Genomic DNA, 26299 nt, shown 5'->3' on the forward strand with positions numbered 1-26299 from the left:
ACATCTGTTCCTCTCAAAATACAGTAAGAACAAAATTAAACTGTACTGTATTTTTACTATCTTTTTTCACATGTAAAACAACTTCCCTACTTAAAAAATAAGTTTACTCAATCTATGGGCTATTAAAAGTTTTTTGCATATTTTATTAGATTTGCAGTAAATGATGGTTTGCAAAAAATAATGTATGCATAAATATCTTACCAGATTTTTATCTAATAGTCTTTCATTTTCAAGTTCTGCCTTCATTTGTTCTTGCATTTCAATCAACTCAAATATAAACATGTTAGAATTAATGTTGGATTTCATATCACAAACAGGCATAATTCTCTAAAAATCCTTTCTAATGACAGTCTCCCTGATCAACAGACTACATGTAGATGTATGCATATTTTTGTATTATAACTGCTAACAGATAGACATCTTCACTTTGAGCTAGATAATTCCTTGTGGTTTTTAATAACGTCACAAGAGTCACACATGCAAAGTTCTTTTGACAAGCAAAGTTGAGTGTGATGTCACAGGAGGCAGGCATTTTTCTTCCATTAGAAACAGAAACTTCAGTGACCTAAACTCTCAGGAAAATGGATATTTGTGGAAAGTTGTTACAGTCAAACAGCAGTTGCAGTTCGGAACCATAGAAGCAATGCCACTGTTCTCTTGTAAATTTGTAGAAAGAAGTGCAGACATCTATATTATCTGCAGCAAGTTCTAATGTATCCTTGTGAGGTAAATATTGTCAGGCAAATTACACATCTAGTCTCACCAAGGACAAAGGATCATGCCTAAAGAGCAATTTAAGCAGAATTTCTTTATGAATTCTTGAGAAGTTCCAGAATCAAACTCCCTTAAACAGTTACATTGCATGGCAAAGCTTCCTTGATTCTAATGGGTTTGAGCTGTCTGGGACTTCTGTCAGAGCTACTGTCACTAGGGAGTTGAAAGTTAAACATCTATATTTCTCAGTGTCACCAGGAGCAGAGTTTGTTACTTACCAAATTTGCATTTTGAACATATTTTAAACCAGACAATGTTGAGTACAACACTGACATTAATTTTCTTTCATAAAAATGGAGAAATGCTTCCCTTCAGCATAATAACCTAGAAGCTAGAATGCTCAGCCACAAATCAGGGCAGCCGACATTGTATGCCGCTGGGAGTTTTATGGGGCTTGATTACAATATCCGAAGTCATGGAAAAGTAGCCTAACTACTCCTCTATGATGAGAATAAGCCACCAGTTCTGTTCAAGCTGTGCCATTGGACACAAAGAATATGAAATTCATGAGACTAGATACAGAATACTCATGCATGAGCTTGATGACATACCAAAGCTGTGACTGCATGAGAAAGGGACAACCTTGTGTTCTGACTTGCTAGTTCATTTATGCATTTTACATTAGACCATGAATTTCAAGAAAACAGTATACAAAACATGCCTCCCCCACCCACCCCTAAATCCAAGCAAAAATACTCAGCAAAAATTTGAAGAATGAGAACAAACTATAGAAACGTCCCTTCCTCTATGCTGAGCATCCTAACATGCAGCCTAGAAATTATGGCTCTTCTATGCTTGTTCTCCCTGTATCCAGCTTTAAAGAGAGTATTTTCCCACCAGAACACAGTGTAAACTAGCAATTAAATCATTGGTATATGGAGCTACAGGTTTGAAGGTCCTCAAGTTCAGAGATCAGAACCCTGGGAAATTGTTCCAGTCCTTATGAAAAACTCAGTCCTTGTCATCCCTTATGATGCTTTGAGAGAAATTAGAGAGAACACAGGTAGTGCACAGCTTGGCTGCCTGGGCACAGGAGGAAGATCCAGACTCCAAGTACCACCTACAAGAAACCAATCTGATTTCTAGTTAGTCCATGTAAGAGACAGTGCTTTCAACATGTTTCATCATCATTTACTACTGACTGTGGCCGCTTTGAATCCCATTTTTAAGTGTTAACTTTTCTTTATTCAGTGTATGTTAGGTACTGGTGTCTGCATCAACTTTGTGAACTCCACTTCTGGAGTGAAATGTCCAACTGCTGGGCACTACAGCAGTGTGTGCTTTCATGCCCAGCTCCTCTTTGTAAAGATCAAAGCTTTTTAACCACAGAATTTAAGAACAGAACATCTTTCAATGGGATGGAAGGGGGTGGGGGGTGGAGGAAGAAAATAAATGTATTTTTTTAGAATAGTAGTTTTTCTTTCAGGAATGGAAATACAATTAGACTCATTATCAGAATTAGTATGAGAAGAGGAGTGCTCCAACGATTTCTCACAGCACTTCTGTCCTACAATTTAGCTCACCTGACAGACTGCAGTGACTGTGAAGGGTTACCTATACAGGTAGCTGTACTGGAGACAGTTTGGCAGGAAGGGGCATGATCCAAATTAACACAAATGTAGCACTTCCAAATCACGTGAGAGGCATACAGAAACAGAAAAGAGTTCCTATGCTGATGCTCAAATCCACTGACTGAGGTCGTACCTATGGGCAGATACTAGATGTAAGACAACGTCCTCCATTATATCGAGACGAAGGGAAGGAAAGGAAAATATAGAGTAAGTTTCAGGAAGATTTTCTTGTGAGTGAAAAGATCAAAAAAATGTACCATTAAAAATACTCTTTCAACTTTGCAAATGAACTAAGAAGAAACGTTCAGTACAGGAACAGATGACTGGCCCTTTCTTTCCAGCATAATGAGACTTCAAACTTAAGTGGGATTCCTGAGCATTGCCAAACCTAGATAGAAAAAGAGAAAAACTAACAGAAGACACATACCTTCTTTGATAGACTACTGCATTAGACAGGCCAATTAATATTCCACTTCTGCTTTTGGATTTCATGTACTGAATCCTAACGAACCTACCCTTTCAATGCTACTGTAAAGATAAGTAGGTATCACGATTTTCAGAGTGGGAAACTTGGTCATAGAAGAGAGATTCATGTAAGGTCACACGGAAACGCAATGAAAGGGATGATTTGAGAAATCCAGTGCCTCAGATCCCACAAAAAATATATATACTTTTTTAAAATATGAATTTGCATGAGAATTTAGTAATTATGGAATAGCTTATAGAAGCATCACTATCACTTCCCTTATATTTCTCCACAAATAAGGGAGTTACCTACAAAACATTTTGGAAATAGGTCACAGAAGGAATGCTTGTTATAGGAAGTTCTGTGTCTATTTCTTAATTTTCAGAATGAGAACTATACGCTGTAGAAAAAAGTCACTTGAGAACTATCACAAGATAGGAAGCCCACTGGAAAGACACCTAGATGTTACCCTGGGAAAACACTGAGGGCTGTCAACCTTTTATTGAGATAATATATTAGTTAACAAACATTGGTGTTGAAGAGTTTTTTTAAGAAGTTGACTTTTATATCTTGTTCAGCTATTGTTTTGCTTGGATAGCATATAAATAATAATTCACATACACTAACAGCTCTACCCAGGAATAGTGGAATGTTTAATAAGTCACAGGTTACAAAAAATAACCATTTTATTTTCTGAAGTTATTAGCTATTCACCTATACAAATCTTTCCCTGCCTTCAGAAGCTTAATGAATGTGTTACTTTTTTTATTAAAGTATTCAATCATTTTACTGTAGTTTACCAAGGTTCAGAATTTTCACTGTGTTTTAACAACATTATGAAATATGACAGGATGAGAAAATCAAAATCACTATATTCATTAAAGGAATACCAATCCATTGTTACTCTACAGTGAGTTATACTACCATAAACCAAAATGTAACATAATTCAAGTTAAAGTAAGTTTTCTAACATTATTTGGACTATACACTTCCATCATTACTGTTCTGCCCAGCTTGTAGTTTACGAAAGTAAAAATTACCGTACCTTTTGAACAGTTGCTCATCTGTGTCCATTTTTGATTGCATTCTTTGAACTTGCTTATCTAAAAACAAGAGGGGAAAGAGAAAACCCATGAAATTATGTGCCTACATGAATGTATTCAAAATGTTTGCTTCAGCTCAGTCTCTAAACCCAGCGGAATGCACCAGGGATGAGAGTCCTGGCAGAACTGTGACCTTCACCACCGCCCTTGACATTCACAGCCTTCTTCCTGCTGTTCAAGCCGGCTGGTCAGATAGAGATGAAGAAGTAAGTTCAAGAGCCAAGTGTGACCGAGTGCCCACAGCTTTTCATTAATACTAATTCTGGACATCCTTGCTGTTAGTCACAGCCAATACAAAGTGTTTTAGCAGGTGGTTCTTTATTGCTCATACAAAACTACCAAAGATAAGAAACACCATTGAATCAGATGATAAACAGGAATCAGGAATACTGTCTGTGTCAAATTCATCTCGCCACTGTTAAAGGTGATACTGGGTCTAATCTATATGGACACAACAAGGCTCAATAGCCAAATTCTACTGTATTGCCATAGTTGCTAGTCCTCCATTAAATATTTCACTCTGGCAATATATGAGAAGTAAGCTGCAGGTAAAGACTGTACATTGTACTTAACACAACCCCTCTCTCCTTTTAAGAACTGTAATAAAGCAAAGGTATTAAAACTAGCGATGGCTTATTTGAGAGAAACTGATCCCATTAGAAACTTCCACAGAAACACAAAACTAACTACAGGAAGAAATGCACATTCAGATATTTTGCAGAAGCTCAAAAACTACTAGAGAGAGAGAGTAGGTTTTAATACGGTTCCTTTAAGATAAAATAGTAGATCATAATTTAAAAATACAGCCATCTACATATGACACTTTTCTATTTCAGTAACTTTACAGTATGTATCTGTCACAAAATATGAACCCTAGCCACATTGTTAGGCAATATTAGAAGTCTCAAAAGCCACAGCAAATATTCCTTTGTCATAATTTAAAATTATGTAAATATATGCATTAAAATTATAATAAATATGTATTCATTTCTCTACAAATACATACAAAATTAGCATTCAATACCAGAAAAATACAACAGTCCAGAAATAAGTCACCATCCTTCTGAAGCGTGTTAACAATTCCAAGTGACATTTCTTCCATGCCACATTTAAACGAATCATCTTGATCTAACATCAGTTTAAAGCTTTACCTAATAAATAGTTTCTTTTTTCAGAGTGTTTCAGAGCATTTTCGAGACGCGAAATCTCATTGTGCAGTTTAAAAACCTCTTCTCTGAAATCCTCATTCTCTTTTTCAAACATTTTTTTTTTTCATGGTCATCATCTTCAAAGACAACCTGAAAGATTGCTATGCCTTGAATTTATAAGTAAGGAATCGGGGATTTAAATATGCTGCACTGGTATAATATTATACAACACAGTATCATATAATTTCTGAATTCTATTACAGAGTCATAATATGAATAGAAAAAAGTCGAGACTCTAAATAGGTCCCTGCTAGAAGAAAGGCTGCAGTACATTATATACAAAGACCATAACACATGGGGACATTTTATTGACAGGAATAATGCATATCATACTGTTTGTGTGCCCTCATCATTCAGGTCAATTTATTATGGAGGCTGTGTCCAGGAAGGCAGCTGGGGCCTATCCACCCACACTTCCCCCCGTGTTTATGAAGTGCTGTCCGTAACTAGGCAGGCAGGAGAGACTGTGGACAGGCAACACCAGGGGGTTGCAAAGTGCATGGCTAAGGAGGGGGGCTTGTTGCCTTTGTGCCATTTCTCAGTGACAGTGCTGCCAGTGTCATGAGGAGCACATCACATGTCAAAGCGGTGAAGTTTTCAGGCTGGGAGCCGCATGGAGTCCATCAGGCCTTCTGATATCAACACAGTTGGTTTTCTACTTGGTGTCGGAGCCACCCAGAGGCAATTCATATTCTGAACATTAACATGGCTTTGCATGCCTGTCACACATAGACCGTGCAGGGGTTTAATGCTATTGAAGACTACGGTTTAAATCTCTATGCAAACAGTGATTACCTTGTAAGAAGGTTTCAGGATAACATGCAACAAAAGACTTTAAAGTTATAGTTTTAGTAAAGCAAACTCATTTACATTTTTATTATGCGTGTCCTTTGTTTAAATCTTGCCACGTCCATTATGGAAAAGACTTCTTATGCAACTGAAGCTTATTGGGACAGCTACTCTTTTTTTCTTGTTGGTTTCAAAGCTATTGAAAACATTTGAATATATTGTCTTATGGCTGTCTAGATTTTACTGCCACATATTTCTTTTAAAATTATAGAAAAGCTTTCAGAGCTGGCACAGATCTTTATAGTAATACCAGAATATTAAGTAACTCCCCAAACCATTTAAAATATTAACACAAAAGAGAAGATTCAGACAGCAGTTTCTTTGCTTACTAAAGAAAATTTAGGATATTATTTGCTTTGCTTAGAAAAAACATGAACTTTTTTTAAAAAAATGCTTCAAAATAAAAACGTTCAAGAGCTTCAAAAATAAAATTCCATGGTTTTCAAATGGCATGTAAACTTAAAGTATAATGTAATGATGGGTAAAATTTAGTCCATAACTATTTGCTTTCCTCAAAAAAGACGTTTGTGATCTTCAATTTACCAGAACAAGTTATCAATGTGCATAAAATTTTGGCCACAACGTTTTCACTGATTTGATAAGAAATCATGTAAATAAAATCCCAAGTGCTCTGGAAAGTAATCATATTAGTTTGTGGTTCCTCTTCCTTTACTGGAGAAACAGTAGCAGTTTACATAAAGAGCAAGTATGATTAACAAAAATGTTACTTTTAATAATGGAAATTTTTAATAAATTTTAATAACATCCTTCAATAGTATTTCATTTTAAACATTCTTTATGCAGTAACAGATTTAAAATTAATATTCTGAGATAATTATTAGAGTGCATGCTGTTACTGAAAACTTGTTACCAAGTCCTGTGAACAGAGGAGCACACTCTAGGGAAAAAGTAGTGTTAAGACAACAGTGTATGCAATATTTAAGTAATTAGCTAACACTCCGCTCTGGCAGTGGTCAACTCTAAACCACTGCAAAACAAACTCAGAATTTCTAAAGACCTTTTAAGTAACTGTTTCAGCTCTTAATAGGCTTAAGTATTTGTTCCTTTGCTCTGGCTGCATTTGAGCATCAACAGCTGATGCACAAAGAAGAACTTTTACATAAAATAAAAATAGTTTAATTAATCCTGTGGCTAAGTTTTAAATGGTATCTCAAAAACAAGTGTCATCATAACCTTTTTAGTGTGCTAAGGAAAGGATATAAAAAACCACAAAAGACATTTTTTTCCACAAACTTGTGCTTTGCACATTACTTAGCTAACCTTTAGCTCTAGCTCCACCATCTGTCCAAACCAGGAACTGCAAGTAATTAACTATTCAGTCTCCTGCTGCAATGAGGACACTCATTAGCAAAATGAACAAAGGGACAATTTTCTGTAGCTACAGTCATCTGTTACACTTTGAGTGGCAGGTTTTGTAGCAGTGTTCTCTCTACCATCTGCCCACAGCGGCAGCGTTTGGCTTGCTTAAACTAGGGAACTTTTAAGCTGTAAGAAAAAAGGGTTAGAGGTTGGAAGGCGATAATAACACGGCTTATATAGGAGGCTTCAATATTTCTCACCTCTTCTGTTTTATTGCCTTCATTCTAACAGTTTTATTACTTTAAGTAAAAAATATGCACATTTTAGTTTTAATAAATTCTATTATGTATTTGCTAAGGTTATGTATTGTAGACTTACAATTACTTTTCTAATAATACTAGACAGATATACATACATAATTTTGGAATATAGCAAACTTCAACTAGATTCATCCAGCTATACTCATAGTATTCTAGCCAAATAGGTAAAGGTGAGAGAATATAGCTATTTATTATGCAGATGAGAAGCATGCATTTCTGTTTGGTACCCTGCAGTATTTAATATACACTCAAAATAATCAATTGGCCTTTTGAATAACAGCTATGATTTTGCACTCTTACTGCAAAGAAATATGATGCCTATTACTGATGCTCTCCTATGACATGAAAGAAGAAAATATCTGAGCATGTTCTAGTTATAATTATAAACTGAAGTTACTGTTGTTGATTTATTGGCAATTTGCCTTGAAAACAAATCCACTCAAAAATCTGTCCCCCAAATTACTATGCACCTTTCAATTTCTAAGCTGTACTTTAGGTATTTACAGTCCCCATTATGTGCACCACAAGAGGGTGCAATTGTACAAGCTGTCATAAAAACAGCTCATTTACAAATACGAGTTTTTAGCTGAAAGGGAAATTATAATTTTGATATTTGTATTTATTGTTATTATCCATAATGTTACATTTGTTTGTTTGTAATTTTCATTCTTCCACAGTTTGTATCTGTACATTTCAAAGAAATGCAGTTTAAGGCTGAACATGGGAACCTCTAGTATGGCCACTGGTTGAATACAAGTATTTACTTCTCAGTCAACCACTGTTACTACACCCGTAATCTTCAATTCAGCTAATGCATATAGGGTTTCCAGGCCTGAAGATTTCAGGAGATCAAGATGCCATCAATCCTTTGACAATATGTTCTAATCACCAATCATTCTCATAGTGGTTTGATACTGTAGCTGCTGTATTTGATTTTGTCATCTATGGAGGTCTTTCAAATGTAACAAAATGTAGACACCAGCCAGGCAGGGACTGGCAAGTTGCTACTGGCCCAAATAGCTCCATTTACCTTTCAAGGCATGTCAGAGCCAGAAAAAAGATTAAAGACAGCATAGCTTTTGGAGGAAAAATAGGCATTTAATTGCAAATTCTGTGCCAGCAGAAAACAGCGAATGTTTGTTTCTGTTTTGTATAAAGGCAGAATTCTGGGAGAAGCAGCTGATCATGACAAACTTTTACTGTATGGATCAGCTAAAGATTGCATAGATACTGAAGTAGTCCTTGAAGTGCAGTGTGAGGATGAAGGGTTAGCAGCCAGTTTAACACTAATTTTTTATTGCAACCAACCTTCTCTACTTTCCCCTTTTTCATCCATTCACAAACATGTATGGGGCAAAGATGAATTAGAGGAGTCTTGTGAATTGTTGTTGAAATGCTTCTTGTGACCTGGAGAGATGCTAAAGTTTTCGTGTACAGTACTTCTTAAAAGAATGCTGTATAGATCCCAAACCCTAGGCAAATAACCCTAAGCCCTCTCCTTGGCAAGGTATCCAGTTTCTGTAATCAAGTTATCTCAAACTATTTGGTAAACAGATTTAAGTGTGTTTTTCAATTTAGAGTATTGCCTCTTAAAAATGTTTGGACACTTTCTTGTTCACTTCCCTAACTGTGCAGGCTAGCACTAGTACTCACAAGATTCCAGAGGTTAAGTCTAATAATTGAAGGATTCCATCAACCCTTTAAAAAACTGTTGCAAACTATGAGTCTGTGTTCAGTTGCCAGTGTACTCCAACACTCTACCCACCCCCATCCCCACTCCTTTTTTTTTTTCCTAGACACTGAAGCTAGCTTCCCATTCTAGGTATGAGCTGCATTCCTTGCTTCTAGCGGTATAACTAAGAATTTCTTTCAATAGACCCAGTGCATGACAGGTTGTGACAACTGCCATGTACTTCATTACTTACCTATCACTCTGTATTGCCTACAAGTTTAATCAGCAGTATCTTACATTAATTCCAGGTCACTGGTGAATAATGTGGAACCTTTATTAATTATTACAGAACTTTACTAAACAAAGAACCAAACAAGACCTAAACAATGTTGATTTCTCAGTTACAGGTATTTTTTTAAATCTTTCATTGTTGAACAGGAGCTTTGTCCAAAGAAAATGTCTTTATCTGGTTCATAAATTATACAAAGTGCAAGACCTGGACAGCATCCCATCTTACCGGAGTTAAAAGGACAAATGGCAATAGCAGATATTTATCCTACAAGCTCCATAGTCTACATAATGTAACTTTGACTGAAGTTCTTGAACGAAGTGAACACTTCACTGCTGTGCCTCCTGGTTTTGCCCTGTAGGCAAAAAGCCTACCTCTACCCAAGGTCTACAACTACAGACTTTTAGGAGCTTCCAACCCCTTTAGTGGAAGATCACAATGCTAATTTTAAGGCATGACATATCTTACCATAGCAAAATAAATACTGCATTTTAAACAGTGCTACTAAATCAAACACCTTGCAAAAGTCTTGTCTTCACAGGTACCGTTCAACTAGTATTCTACTGAAATAATGAAATCAGCTTTGTTGGAAAAGATCTATTCTGTATAAAACTTTTAGTGCCATTAGGAAAACCCATATTAAGTTTTCCATTATGTTAACATATCTAACACAAACAGGGCAGCAGCCTCTGGGGTATCCCGGGATCTAAGCTATCTTGGTTTCCTCATCTAAAAATATGTACTCTGTAAACTTGTAAAATCTTTTCTGGAGGTTAATAAATCAGAAAGTATTTATTAACCTGGGATACAAGCACCTTGTTTTACCTCCTCCTATATACAGGACATTCTTTTTTAAATTCCCCCCAAGATTCTCACATCATTAACGATTCTACAATTTTTACCTAAGAGTAAGCTCATACAATTGCAGCCGCTTCCTCTGCTCCCAATACAATAAGATTATTTTGTTTCTAATGGTGCCATTTATAGTTCCTGCCTTGATACACTGTCTATTTTATACCCTTCAAACTCTTCTAATTATATTAATAGCTATATTTTTTCCACATTTGTTGTATGTTGCTTTAATTTTTGTCATTTGCTAATGTCATCCTGCCATGGAACTAAACCAGAACTTTAATAAAAGCTGTTGTCCTTCTTCATTATGAGACTATGGCTTTTTGATCACATAATACTGTTTTCTTAGAGATTTCAGCATTTTTGTTTGTATTATTGTGTTCAGATTGTAAGCCTTGATCAGTTTTCCTCACCAATGTAAATCAAGCTTTTGAAATATTGCATGTATGTGTATAAAAAACCAGCAGCACACACAAATGTGTTCATATACTTACGGCACAAGCCACTAACTTATCTTTAACCTTGGGCTCACCTTGAGTACTGTGTGCTGTTTTGGGGCCCACAGTTTAAGACTCGAACGCATCCAGAGGAAGGCAATAAAGCTGGTGGAAGGGCTGGAAGGAATATCCTGTGAGGAATGGTTAAGGACTGTGGTTTGCCTAGCTTGGAGAAAAGGAGGCTGAGGGGAGACCTCATTGCTCTCTACAGCTTCCTGTGGAGGGGAGGTGGAGAGGGAGGTACTGAGCTCTTCTCCTTGGCATCCTGCGATAGGATGCATGGGAACAGTTCAAAGCTGCACCAGGGGAGGTTCAGACTGGACGTTAGGAAGCATTTCTTTACTGATAGGGTGGTTAAACACTGGGACAAGCTTTCTAGAGAGGAGGTTGATGCTCCAAGCCTGACAGCATCTAAGAGGCATTTGGACAATCCCTTAATAACATGCTTTAACTTTTGGTCAGCACTGAAGTGGTCAGGCAGTTGGACTAGATGATCACTGTAGGTCCCTTCCAACTGAAAACTACTCTATTCTATTCTCTTCTATCAATTCCTTAGAAAACTATTATCAGCAATAAATAAGAAGGTTGAAAGCAGCATTTAGCTATGCTAATTTAACAAGTTTTGATAGAAACTCTAATTTCCTAAACCTATTTCAGGAAGAAAAAAATTCTAACATTACCACCTGTCTCTTCACATGACATGAAGAAGTGCTTCAAGAGTTACTCATCCTCTTCTCCAGCTTGCTGCTTGTAATAGAACCTGACCTGTGAATTACACTAGCACAAGTTCAGGATAACAAAAGTCTTAATGTACACTTACCAACAATTTCAAAACCAAATTGTTCTCTGATATTGAATACCATTCCTATAATTTTTAATTTTTTTAAACTACTTCATCTTTTCTCTAAAGCTGTTTTAGCCAAAGATTTCAACTTTACAGGTACAGGTCTACCATATTTCAGCATGTCCCTTACAACACATTTCTTGATGGGAATATGACTATGCTATCAATTTGTTAATAAGTTAAGATTGATTGACTTTATTTGATTGATTATTTGATTTTATAGAATTATTTTATAGAATAGAAATATAGAAGGATAAAAATATATTTTGAGGAAACTTATAATTGCTCAGTAAAAGCTGCTATGAGACCCTCTGTACATCCTGTACCAAGGCCAGAAGAATGGGCTGGAATCATTGTTGAAACTTAGGTAATAATTTAGGGTTTGAAAGGTTTCTTTGTATCTGACCAGTCTTCTGTATGTAGAAAGTGTATTGAGATGTCAGAATATGAGATTAATGGGAACTGGGGAGAGTCAACTGGAACAGCTTGTAGTTGCCTGCCAAGAAACCGTGAACTTTAGTAAAAGGTAATTCCGGCAGGGGGAGATCGCGACCACCGACTCATATACCACCTACCCAAATCGTACCCCAGACCCATTTCTAGACCTTTCTAAGCTCTACTGCGCAGAATTGGATATGGGAGGAGAATATTAATGATTCATGGGAAATATTGTGATTATGCATGAATACTTAATGAATATGTATGAATAAGTTTTATATATGGTATCTGATTTTAAGCTTGGTGTGCGTTGATCGTGAGAGGACTCGCTCACGCACCCGGCCGTCAATAAAGAAGTGTCTGCTTATCTACATCACATTGGTGTCGATAAGTTTTTCATTCCGAGATTTCGGTAACACCTATGGCCATATCTCCTCCCTCTTACTTAAATCCTATAATTAGTACAGAGTCGGTTAACATTTTGTTTTTCTCAACATTCTCTGTCATTTCAAACTAGTGTCATTTGCTTGTAACATAAAAAGCTGGAATACTATTTAGCTTCTCAGTTTATGTTATTAATGAGAATCTACAAGTATGATTTTTTTTTTCAAGGCAGAACTCAATTTTTTAGATACAATGCATGCATATATATCAGTATACTGTATCTGGCTCCAGAGTGACCACCAGGTGATAGTTTGGGTGTCTTTACAGTGGGTTTCAAAGCCGCTACAGTGGGTATACACATGCCATTTGGTCAAGAGGCAGAGTCCAAAATATGTATCAAAATCCCTGATGATGCACTAAAGAATTCTGCATTACAGCACTAAAATCTACAGCCACTTCAACTTGTACCCCTAAAAGCTGCAAGACAGTTTAAGTACTGCTGCCAAACTATTTTGAACCCTAATAGCAACAAAATGTTTAACATCTAATTTTCAGTGGAAGTTACAAATGTTTCTTCACAAGCTGCTTTCTGATCCAGCTAGGTGTTCTGAAAGTAATCCCACCAACTCAGAACTTTAAAAGATAGTGAGGAGGTGATTCTGTACCCTTAGAATTCCACAGCCTATTATGATAATGACAACCCTTGTTCACATATAGCCGCCTCCTCTTTTGGGGAAGAAATCTGAGTGATAAAGAATACAATTACAACCTTAGTATATTCACATGGGAGCCTGGACTCAAGCCCCCATTACAGAGAACATTTAAATATACATATTTTCATAAAGTAAAACAGCCTCCCTGGGACTTACCCAAACGAAGCAAAAAAGAAATAAGCCATATCACTGTTGACTGTTGTAGCTAACAGGCTGTTGCAAGATGGAATTACTATCACTTCCTTCCTACGTAGGAATGACTGACCTGGCTTAACGATGCAGTTCTGGAGCAGGTTGCATAGCTGTGAGTTCCAACTGGGGAGAAACAGCTAGTTTTGTCTGAGGGTACATCTAATGCTAGCATAGTTAGATGGCATTTTCAGATGTCATTAGTACTACACATCTCAATGATGCGTAGAGAGCAGAGATGAAAAAGCAATCCAGTATCAGGCTTGGCTAGAACCTCTTTAGAGCCTGCGACTGCTTTTTATCAGCCTAAAGCATATGTGAAGTTTGAAAAAGCATTACAGATTTCTTACGCTTCAGTGAACTGCTGACGAATACAGTTAATTTGGGTAGAAGAAGGATATGTTTATATTTCAGAAGAGATACAAAGATGATATATGGACATATGCGACTGAATTATGTTTCCCATTTGAAGACTACAGACTGAATAAGTAGGAGAGTTCTTAGCCATTATAACTACTCTATTTGGGTGAGGAAAAAGATTCATAACTGAAAAGGGCTTCTTGTGTCTATTAATGGCTGTACCCAAGTACCTGTCATATTCCATGAACTTCTATTGCAGGAGTTAAGAAAAATAAAAAGAAAGAGGGATTTTGTATTTAATTTTTATATTTTAAGTTAAGATAATCTTCAGTGCATACTCAAAATGCTGATTTAAATGATTAACACCACAATTCTGAGGAAAAAAAGAAAATATTTATTTTAGGAGTAATTTAGAGAGAGTAGGAATGAAGAGAAGCATGAGAAGATGCAATGTACGTACTTTTCTAAGTAGCAGTAGAAACGAGGTGGACCTTCCTGAAACTAAGATGTTAATACATGGAATGAGAATAGTATTGAGAGTAATATTTTATAAAAGTTTTAGAAAACTTTTTGAGTTTATTTTTTGGGATGTTTCTGTTAAGTTTTTACAAAAATATTTTATAAAATATTTTAATTTTACTGAAAAAGAAAGATCAAAAAAGGTAGTACAACTGCCAACTCGCCAGCTCTTGGCCAGATTATCACTGGTATAAATTTGTGTGACATTAATAGAGTACTATAAATTATTCCAGTCAAAATACTTAAAATAGCAAAGGATAATCCCAAATTGCATTCCAGTACCTTCCCAACCTAATGCTTCCTATCAAAATAAATGCACTAGAAATACACTACATTAAATATGTTTAAAGCTTTCCACATTTGAGTAATGAGTTTATGATCTTTTACAAAAACATACCATTTTAGTCCTTTTTTTTTTCTGTCTTCCTGCAATTTTTTCTCCAGATCTTCAACTTTGGACTCTGCCTCATGCAGCTAGTTACGTAAAAGCTTCAGAAGTTTTTCTGGTAAACATGTTGTGTCTTCTCCATTTATGTTGTAATACTTCTATTACAAGAAAAGATTCTTCAGTGAGACTCTTGCATAAACTCCATAACCCTTTTTGAAAGCTACAGAATATTTTTTTGTAATTTGGACACATCATAATGCATATTTTACATTAAAAAGTTCTGTTCCAGTATCAAAAATAGAATTTTACTGTATCTGACATTTCAAATGCTTAAACAAAAGGTGTATTCTATCTCATACATAATCTATAACACTAGAGAATTCAAACACACAACAAAGAAAAAGGAAATGTGGAAAAAATTTCCATATCCTATGTATTTCAAAACTTTCGAAGAAAGTATTTAAAAATGTAAGATATAAAATAAGGAGAAAATACAGCATAAGTGGAGAATAAACAAACTATTAAAACATTAACTGCCTTACTGGTATTTATTTGTGCACCTTCTTGATCGCACAAGCAAAGTGTTTAATCGCATTAAAAGATAAAAGAAGAGCACCTACAACGATGATTTACTTGTCATGTAGTAAAAAAATAAAAATAAGACTTTCAAAGAAAAGTATGTGCAGTCTCCCAGTATACAGAAATGTCTCTCAAAGGTGGCGGACTGCCAACAGCTGGCCAGTAGGAAACACTAAGCTCAAAAGTGTGTTTGAGCTCTTCCTTCAGGAGCACCTAGATACCTAGTTCAAATTTCCAAGGTTAGATGATTAAATATTGGTTAACTTCTTTAAAATATTAGTATTAGCAGGAAATACTCTCTGTTGTATAATACATTAACATTTGTAGCACTTGCTGACGAAGTGAAAGAAGTAGGGTTCAATTATTCCTCAGGCACAGTGGAGTCAAACTCAGTTCTCCTTTCCCAGAGCACCCCACCTACTTTACCAGAGCTATACACAGGCCTGGGATGGGGCCAATTTCAACCTGGTTGCTGAATCTGGACCAGAAGAATCCAAAAGTAATGCAAGATCTTCCAATGACAAAGCAAAGCAAAGGGAACCTGACTCCTACAAACCCCTGGTGAGAACACTGCTACCATATGCTCCATGGAATTCATAGGCATTTTTTACCATGGAGTAATTACATGAGCTGGATTTGGGAAAGAAAACTTACCACACACAAAATTAAGTTTGCATTATTCTAGATGGTCTGTGCAGAAGTGCTTGACCACATGTAGACATTCACGTTTTAGCTAGTAACACTTTGCTTTTTTAATAGTCTGTAGAGATTTGGTACATTCAGATGAGTCCAGAGGACAACTCAATTCACCCTTAAGTAGGTATCTAAAATAGATCTGATGAACTGTGTTCTAAAAAATACCCATTTCTCTGCCTTGACTATCAAGAAAGCAAGGTCAGCACAGCTGCATCATAAACATGTGTACAGCAGTGATTAAATGCTACAGGAGATAAACGCCACTCTCTTAATTTTTCTCAGAAGTGACTAGCTCCCAAAAAGGAGTGTTTCAGTATCTAATTTTAAAAGGGAACACAGTTCTTCTTCAAAGAGTCTATATAATCTACAGTGCTTTTAAAATCAACTCTGTTTAAACCATTAAAGTAATTGCTAGGAAGATTCCATAATTCTCATGGGAAAATCCCTGTTTTACACTTGGGTTTGGAGCACAATTTCTTTCTTCAAGTGATGGTGCTACATACATTATTCAGGAATAAAGAAGAACAAATGTATAGAACTAACTTTTTTCACTCTCTGTAAAGTCTTAATAAATCTTGTAGCTACTTTCTTTACAGAGGCTACCCTTTCCTTCAGTGCTAAACCTAGCTTTTGCCTTCTAATTGCCCACTTTAAGCTATGCAGCATTCTTGAAATGCGTATCATCTTCTGTTACTTGCTCAGTGTTTTCAGCATTCTGATTTCCTCTCACATCTTTTTAAAATTCCTCAGCCTCACAGTTCCTCACATCTTTTCTGTGAACTTTTCTCCTTTGCTTCACATTTCTCTATCCTATTCTCTGAAACATCCACATGATTAATGCTGGTTTGAACTCATTCACAAGTGCACCTGTTCTCCTGTCCCTTCACATGTCTAGGAGATCATTCATTCTGTGGAAACGCATTCTTTTCTCCTTCCAGGGTTCTCTATGATTTTTTATATACTGTATTATACATCAGATGATGTTAATACACTGTACACACTTCCCACTATATATCTCCACTTGACTGTGCTATGTATAAACAACAGTAGAATAATTATAACTAAATATTTTTACCCATCACATTCTCCACAAAGTAAGTGAAGCTTTTTATTATTCTTTTTAATACTGAATTTGTTTTGCCAGGAAGTACAAAATTGCATGCTCCATTTGAATGTGGGGGAAGAAAGATGAAATTTAAGTTCCATGCTTTCTAATTCGGATTATTTTTACTGTTCCAATTACATCCCGAAATCTGTTAATTAGGAACATTTGTAGCACAGTCCCTAGGGGGCAGCAGAAAGCCACCTGGAGTGCCCACCATTGATCATCATTCTGTATTTGGTAACCTGAGTTCAATTACTGAACTTATCAAGACATTTTAATTTTTAATTGAACTAAACAGCATTTTATGTGACTACTATGTTTCTGCCTCCTAACAGACCCAATCACAGACTGTCCATTAAAGCAAGTTCCCTTCTTTTGCTGCAAATTAAAAAAAGTTCATCCCTTCATTTGATTTGACTACCCTCAGTAAGACAGAAAAGTAAGCACTGACTGCTTATTTGGGTCTAATCCTATGCTGCTTGAGTATTTTGTGGTCAAATGTTTTTCACTTGTCAGGAAATTAAAAACTGTGATTTTTGCTTCATCCCACTGGTATCTACTAACATACCTCATTCATATTGTAGTAACTATGATGTCACTAATCTAAAACTATACTCAAGTATGTTAAACTGCATAAGGGGGGAAACAATACCTTAAAAACAATTATATTTTTGTGTTAATTATTTTGTTTCTATTCAATATAGTTTAAATGCTTCGTCTTCATGAAAAATTCAAATACAAAGCTATTCTCTGTAATTAGTTTATAACATGTTAATACGCAGACCAGCAGTCTACTACCACATTAATGATTAAAACCCACCTCAATGCTCTGCAAACAGCCCATGCATCACAACTGTTACTTGTAGCTCTGTTGATTTTGGACCTCTTTCTGCAATGGAACTTTTAACACGTTGCTGACAACTTTCATGTGCAATAAAAGGACAGGAGCAATTACAAAACCAAATCAAACCAAACATCTCTTATATAATTCTTTTTCATTTAAGAAAATTAAATGCTATCCAAGCTCTTGGACTTAAAACCAATTATAAGCTCATGTTATTTTTCTATCTTTTTTTTTTCTGCATTGACTTTTTTATTATGTTTTTTTAATGTTCATATCAGAAGCTTGAAAACGACTGAGGCTTTATACATATTTCTCCCTTGTAGTGAGTGCTCACTAGTTGTAACATGATTGCCTAGGAATGTTAATGCTGGCATGGGCTGTGAGTTACTGCCTAAAGATCACTGGCTCTATATTTGCAAAGAAACACATGGGAAAAGAACTGTAAATAATTTATACACACCAGAAGTGTGCTATGTTTCTTGCTTATTAAAATATTGTCATAAAGTATTTTACTAGAAATAACCACATGTCAATTCAAGTTTTCCTAGATATGGTTGTTAATATGCCAAGTACAATGTAATCCATGTTCTGTTAATTGCAAGTTTGCAAACACACCTTGGATATGCGCTTTTAAATCTATATTAGCACTTTAAAAAACGTTCTTACTTTCAATACTTTTGTGGATTACTTTTCATTAAGTAAAATACTGTATTACTCTGCAGAAAGAGGGTATGTGAACGAGAACTGGAATCTAGTGAAGATTAACATGTAAGTGAATAACAATTTTTCTGTTTACCTACTTGTGTAAAAACTCAATGTCTGTCAGTCGATCATTTACATGTTTACAAAGATTTGAAGCCTGCTCTTCAATTTTTTCTTCATATGGTGCTTGAATGATGCTTTCGTAGATGAACAAATCTTGCTGGAGGGAGTGAATGAGCTAAAAATTGAAATCTTAGTATTACTTATTTTCATACACAAAGTAAGCTAGTAAAAATAAAAGCTTTTTCTTTTTAGACTTTTTCACTATTTTTAGTGGACTTCAGACGATTCCACTACTTTGTTCAAGATGCTGATAGCTAGATTCATTCATCTAAACACAAGCATCTAATGCATTTCTATGCCCTATGGTATCCTCTTTGGTCTTACAACAGCCTCTTGGTCACGGGTCATGAAACTGTCAGAACTCACAGTTTCACATCCATACTTTGGACATCTTAAGATGTCAGCAGGAATTTCCATCTGCAGAGTAAAACACCTAAATTTAGGTGTCTACATAAGAACTAGATAAGTTCTGTTACAAGCAATGAAGTCAATAGAACTTGACTCAGTTGCTCATGCACACATGAGTAGTGTTTATTTACTGTTTATTTAGTGCCACAAGAAATGTGGTATGAAAGACATCTTATGCAGGACTGGCATATGTGACCCAGGGCTAAAGGAAACCTGTCCCTCTCTGAAACCAGAGACAGGGCAAGTAGCATATTTTTAGATATTTCAAATGACAACACAGACAGATCTGCACTAACTATATGGGAAGTTTAGATGACCTGCTCAGACAAAGATACCCCCATGAGACACCTACAATGTAGGTTTCTTAATCTGTGAGCTGATTCTCACCCCAAATAACAAGTTAGACTATTAAATAAGGAGAGCCTTCTATGACGAAAACATGAAATATTGCACCATAATGTTCTCTGATGAAATTTACAAGTAATTATATGAAGAAAATGGTAATTACATCTGCAGAACAAAATTATAAAAATGTGCCAAAATAAACATATATTGCCATGTCAGAAGTATCAATGATATCCTTGTAATGTTTGTTGTAAGCACGACTCCATTGTATCACTCCTGTGGATATATAAATTTAAAACTGACATTAAGACAACTGCAACTCATGAAATGGAAGATCTGGATATACAATATTAAGCGTTTTACTTGTCCCAGGCAAGGAAAGCATCTGTTAACTAAAAACTCCCCCTCCAAACCTTCGGTACTGCAATTTTTAAAGACATTTTGATTCAGTATTTGATGGACAGAGAATATTTATGTAGGAAAGATATTTAGCTTTCTCAAAAAATAACTAATTTAGGAACATTAAAGTATCTGCCAGACAGGAACTAGTCCGATTCTGCAAAGGAGACCCATACACGTGTATCAACACAGGTATCAAAATGTAAGCCCAGAAAACTTGTTTATAAATCCTAATTCAACAGTCTGTAAAGTATTATATGGTAAAAAGCATAAAAATGTCTCTATTTTAGCAAGAACTGAGAGAGGAATTGTTAAAGGAAATGCATTCTGCTTGCCAGTGGCTCAGATGAGCAAAATACTCTGAAGTCTTTCAGTGGTGTGAAGTACAATGAGATATTGCTTCCAAAAATAGTACCAAACGCATTTATTTGTAGTTCTATATATACCATCTAAGGACTAAAAAGGAAAGTTTTTTTTTTCTAGGAAATTCACCTTTTTGTGCACATAATTATTTTATATTCTAAAGCACCTTCCTTTGTAATTTCTTACATAGTAAAGGGACAGATAGAAACGCATTTTGACAGAACATATTTCCCTCTGCAGGTCTCTAGAGGCACCCGTCTTCCATCAGTAATTGATAAGGCATTTATGTTAAACAGACAGTACTGTGCCTCTTTATGTACTGCACACTCCCTCCCAAGTTTAAACATCAAATTTCAGTGAGGTGCTGCTTAAAATACACATATAATTGTACAAAAGTAGATAATCTGATTTGGATCCTCTTTCTAATTTTGCTTTTATATGTGATTTGCAGAAGCACTGCACTGTTTAATCTCCTTAATCTGATGTGTGACATCTCCTTAGCTAGACTCATAACTGATATCAGGTAAGTATCAATGGAACTGACAGGCCCAGATTTATTTCCAGACTCTTAGCCACTATTAGATAGGTTTAAACCCTCGGAATTTTCACTTATTATTTTTTGTACATTAAACAATGTTAATCTCTACGTAATTTTCTCTGATTCAGATAGCCAAGTAATCCAGTCTCTAATTCATCTATCAATAGTTGTACATTATTCTATTTTGAAAACAGAAATTATATAATTTAGTTGAAATAGGTATATGAAGACAGAAGAAAAGCCAAAACAGATCCCTTAAGAATTACACAAAACAGACATGACAGCGACAAAAGCACATGTTCTACAGCTTGAGGAAGACTCTGTTATGATACTTTTCTAATTTACCTCGATTAAAGCTTGTATAACAATAGCTAGCTCCTTTAATTCTGCTATTTCTTCGAAATCTAGTTGCATAGCATGATCTGTGCTGTAATGCCCTATTTTTAAGTAATCTGAAATGCGGTCTACAAATCCTGACAGAATTGAAATAAACACTTGCAATATTACAGTACTTGCATTAATCAAGTTAATCAATCTTCTGTAATTATGGAAATTCAGAGGCAAAGTGCCTATCTATTTTTTAATCATTTTACTTGTCTGACTTTTTAAAGATAGATGGGAGTTTAAAAGCATGTAATAAACACTTGTTCCTGTTTGTTTCATGAAGACAAGTTTTTTTATTCAAATAACAAAAGTTAAGAAACTAAAGAAGATAAAAGAAAACACTAAAGAAAAGAATGTCTTTTGTCAGTAAATAGATTACTTCCAGCGTTCTGCACAGAAATATATCAGTCCAGGAGTTCTAGATTTGGTTAGGAGCTGGGTTTTCTGTCTCACTGACTATTTGGATACTATTAACATAGTCTAAAAGACACTCAACATTGTTACATTTTTAATAAAAAATCAGAACATTGAATCACTAAAAGCACATTTTTACTTTGTCAAAATTCTTTTCTGTTAGAAATGGATGGCATCAGAAAATTCTTGCCCCAGTCTACCTAATAAACAGGTCATCCTAACTGGGCAAAGAAGTTTAAAATTTTAATAGCATTCAGTCGGAGCTGCTCCAAAGAAAGGCCAATAGAGCTGGGGTTGTGCAGCCTGGAGGAGAAGGCTCTGGGGAGACTTTATTGCATCCTTTCAGTACTTTAAAGGGGGCTTGTAAGAAAGATGGGAACAGACTTCTTAATAGGGCCTGTTGCAATAGAACGAGGGGCAATGGTTTTAAAATAAAATAAGGCAGATTTAGACCAGATATAAGGAAGATATTCTTTACAAAGAAGGTGGAACACTGGAACAGGTTGCCCAGAGAGGTGGTAGATGCCCCATCCCTGGAAACATTCAAGCCAGCTTGGACGGGGCTCTGAGCAACCTGATCTAGTTGAAGATGTCCCTGCTTGACACAGTGGGGTTGGTGACCTTTAAGGATCCTTCCAACCCAAACTATTCCATGATTCTGTGTGTGAAACTCCTCACTGACGCAGTTGTGATCCCAGCTGTAACGCTGCCCTCTAAGACGCACAGCACAACCAACTCTGAATTACCATGGGCTATGTTAACCTTAATTTAGTGCACAAATAGATTACTTACAATCAAAAGTACAAGTAGATTCTTCCAACACAGAAGAGAGAAGTGTATACAAGATAAAGCCTTGCTCTTGTCAGTCTCTGGAACAGCAGCAAAATACAGCGAATGTTGTTAAATAGGTAAGACAGGTATTTAGGTGAAAGTTGCATGTATAATTGTGGAGTGGCTGGAAGACAACGGACATATTATGAGCAATCCAGACCGAGTGGCCTCATTGTAACAGTAGGCTGCAGCTGTTGCGAAGGACATATGCAAGGCCAAGAGAGACAAAGAAACTGTGTACTGGCAGAGAGATAAGAAAGTTGGACTATTAAGGAAGAGCATACATGGGAAAGAGATAAAGGAGTTGGACTGAAAAATAAGAAAATAGAATGTAGGCGAGGAGCATGGATACCACACTGTGACCAATCATAAGTGCAGGAGAGTGAATAGACAAGCAGCTTTAGCCTATTAGCAATCTAGAAGCAATGTGTGTGCTTTGTGCTAGTGTATAAACTGCTGTGCATCCCTTAATAAAGTGGCACTAACTTGATCACATTGGTCGTGTAAGTTGTGTCTGAGGCTTCCGTGTCATATAATCGCTCCAGGAGCATTACCAAGAGCAAAATTTAGGTGCGTTCGGTTTCATGCTCGAAAGACCCGTGAAACGGGGCCGTTAACGACGCCTGGTATCACCCGAGACCGATCGGGAACCGTCCTCCAGCTGTAAAACTGCAGTTTCACCCTCCTGCAGTTGTACAGCCAGGCGGGGTCTCCACAGAAAGCAACCGTGCCCATACCAGCCCGGGCTCTGACAGCAACCCGCCTCCGCCGAGGGGTGCCTGCGGCGCCGCGGGACGCCGGGCCAGGCCCCGGGCCCCGAGCCCCCCGCCCGCCGCACCTCAGCGCCCCGCCACCGCCCCTCACCGGCGCTCGGGCTCCGGCTCCTCCAGGCAGCGCCAGCAGCTCCAGCGCCTGCGGGGCCAGGCGGGAGGCCCGGGGCCGCGGGCCGGCAGCCCTCCCTGGCGGGACGCTCACGGCCGGCCGGGCCCGCCCTCCGCCGCGGCGGGACACCGCCCGCGCAGCCATGGCAACGCGCAAGCCCTGCACGCGGCGCCGGCCGGAGCAGCGAGAGGCGACACTTCCGGCCGCGGCGACAGGAAGTGACGCGTGACGCCGGGGCCGGGGTGCGGTACCGCCCGCCACGCCGCGCCTTCTCCGGCGGGGGCGGTGCCTCAGCCTTCCCGCCACTGCCTGCCCGCGGGACGGAACCGCCGCCGGCCCCGCCGCCAGGCCCCGCTCTTCCGCGGCCCGCAGCGGCGCTGCTGCCGGCAGCAGTTGCTGAGAGGCCGCCCGCCCCGGGGGCATGCCCCGCTGTCCGGTTCAGCCTCGGAAACTTGCCCTTGGGGAGCAGACTGCAGCGTCCCAGGGGCCGGCAGGCAGAACGCTTTTCACAGATTGCTATGTGCTGCCAGGCAGCTGTTACTCCACAAAGAATCTCACTCACTTCTCAATGCTTTTCTCGTGCAACGCGCATTAATCTACTACAGTAACCCCTTCCCCACCTCCAGCCAACTTCCTCACTGTTACAAGCATCCGGCTAACTCAAGCCTATTAAGGCTAGAAGTGCTGATAAGTTGAAAATGCCTGTGGTTAGGTACTCACTGGAGGTTAATTATCTGAGGAGGGTTCGTGGGCTCCAGGTAAATTGTGAGTGCAAGAAAGGTTTTCCCCACACTATGGCATGTTTCAGAGAATATTGCATAGAACGAGGCACCCAAATGCAATGATTCCCACCACACATTGACCATCCTGACCTTCATCCACCTCTCCCTTATCCAGTCTGTTTGAAAACAGAAGTGAGGAGTTCAGATGGGCTGTTGAAGCTACACGAGAATTAAGAAGAATGTGGAGGAAACACAGAATAGCATTTTAGGTGCTGGAGGTAGAAGAAGAGATCTGAGGCAAGTTGATGACTGCAGGCCAGAAGAAGGTGATGTCAGACATAAGTATAAGCCATTATGAGTGGCAGGCATGTTTGCTTTCATTGTAATAACAAACTTAGGCTTTGACATTCCAGTTTTCACATGGTTAGGAGGCAACAGGGTGATATCCAAAAGCTAAGCATAATTTTCTTATAACTGCCCCTTGATAGAAGTCCATCAGAGAGTCTGAACTAGCTGGAAAACCTGTAAAGTTATGATTCTGTCTTTGAATACGCTACTTGATGTGTAGTGCTCTTTCAGCTCAATAGTTATTAGCATTTACACTAAAAATCACTTCAGTGTTGCTTGAACTCAGCTTCCAGCTAGATAGATGGCAAGCATTTAATATCAAACATCACATCAACACGGCACAACTCTATAAATATAGAAGCAAAATAATGTCTTATCTAATACAAACTGTTGTGAGTTTTAAACAGGACGATTGCTTCTAATGGAATTGAATTTTGCTAGGATTGACACCTGTGTCTGTTCAATGTGATACATAATTTTTATGAACCAGGTTACAGACTCAGTTTCCTTTATCCAAAAAGAGTAAAAGACCATTTGCAATATTTGGAGTGATTAGCATGGGTAAAACCATTTCAACTTTTGTGAATCCACAGAAGTGTCAGGGATTCATGTGGCTTACAGAAAAAAGCGGGCCTTTATTTTCAAGAATGAAAGAATTTTTATTAATTGAACCTTTTCTGCATGCTTTAGGTGCTCTCTCTCATTTCATCCAAAGAAGAAATGAGGAAAGCGATACAAACTGCCAAGATAAAATTAAATGCCTGATTTGTTTTCTTCCTTGAGCTCAAGCTGAAAAAGGGATAAAACAGCTATCTCTCTATATTAGTGAAAAGTAATTGGTAAGAAGTTTAAGAAGTTAGATATACTGCAGGAGATAAGTCATCAAGACATTCACAAATATTACCTAAACGACTATAAAAAGGGAGATTTCATTATTAAGTCACATGTGCTGAGTAATAGTTTAAACTGATACTTGTAACTCAGGTATTCTTTTCAGATATTTTCTTTTGGTTAGAAAAATGGTAAGGGTAATTGAGTAAAAGGCAGAAATTGGCATAAACACACCATTTGTAAAACCTGTCTTTTACATCACCTTCCAACAATGATAATGTAGAGAAGAGTGCATTTTGTTTTGGGAAAAGGTATAATTTGCCATTGGAAACAGAGAAAAAGTTTATGAACATTGGCTGTAGTGTGATGTGGCAAAAACTGCCAAAAAATTGCATCAAAATTTTTATGACATGTAGGGATCAGATTACAGAAGACGACTCATTTTCTTAACCCCATATATTGCTTTGATACATATGAAAGAAGCAAGCTGTATGCATTAGAGAATCTGATCAGAAGATTCACATTTATTTATAAACACCAGAAAACACTGAAAAAATCAACACTTTGTTTATGATATATGTAATTCTGTGTCGGTTGTTTTCTTATTTTTGATTACAGTCTGGTCATAACTATTCTAACTACTATCTTTATGTTAAGTAGCTCCATGCTTCACACCCTAATTACCTACTGCAGTCATAATAACCTTGTTTATTTAGAAATGTCTTTACTGTGTAGCCTGGGCAAGGCCAGCTATTGATTCTTTTGAGATAATAATAAAAAGTTACTTGTTTATAGTTTTCATTTACCAAATTCCCTGAAATGGATTTTATGATTTTTAATTCAGTTAGGAGCTGCTGAAAATGGATTTGGAATAGTTTGGGTGCCACATCTTACAGAATAGTATTTATGTCGTGATAGAATACTGGTTTTAACTCTGCAAAATTAGTTTAGTTGTAATCTTTGAAAACAAGATCCTACTTGCCTCTGACTGGTGTCCTGTCTGTCCAGGAGCATCGCTGTTTTGCTGGC

General features: G+C 37.2%; 1 pseudogene; it reads right to left on the reverse strand.

The window, feature by feature from the left end:
* Nucleotides 1-23792, reverse strand: part of LOC129784456 (uncharacterized) — a 49407-nt pseudogene extending 25615 nt beyond the window's left edge.
* Nucleotides 23793-26299: the final 2507 nt, after the last annotated feature.

Source organism: Falco peregrinus, chromosome 5 (genome assembly GCF_023634155.1).
Source record: "Falco peregrinus isolate bFalPer1 chromosome 5, bFalPer1.pri, whole genome shotgun sequence".
NCBI lineage: Eukaryota > Metazoa > Chordata > Aves > Falconiformes > Falconidae > Falco > Falco peregrinus.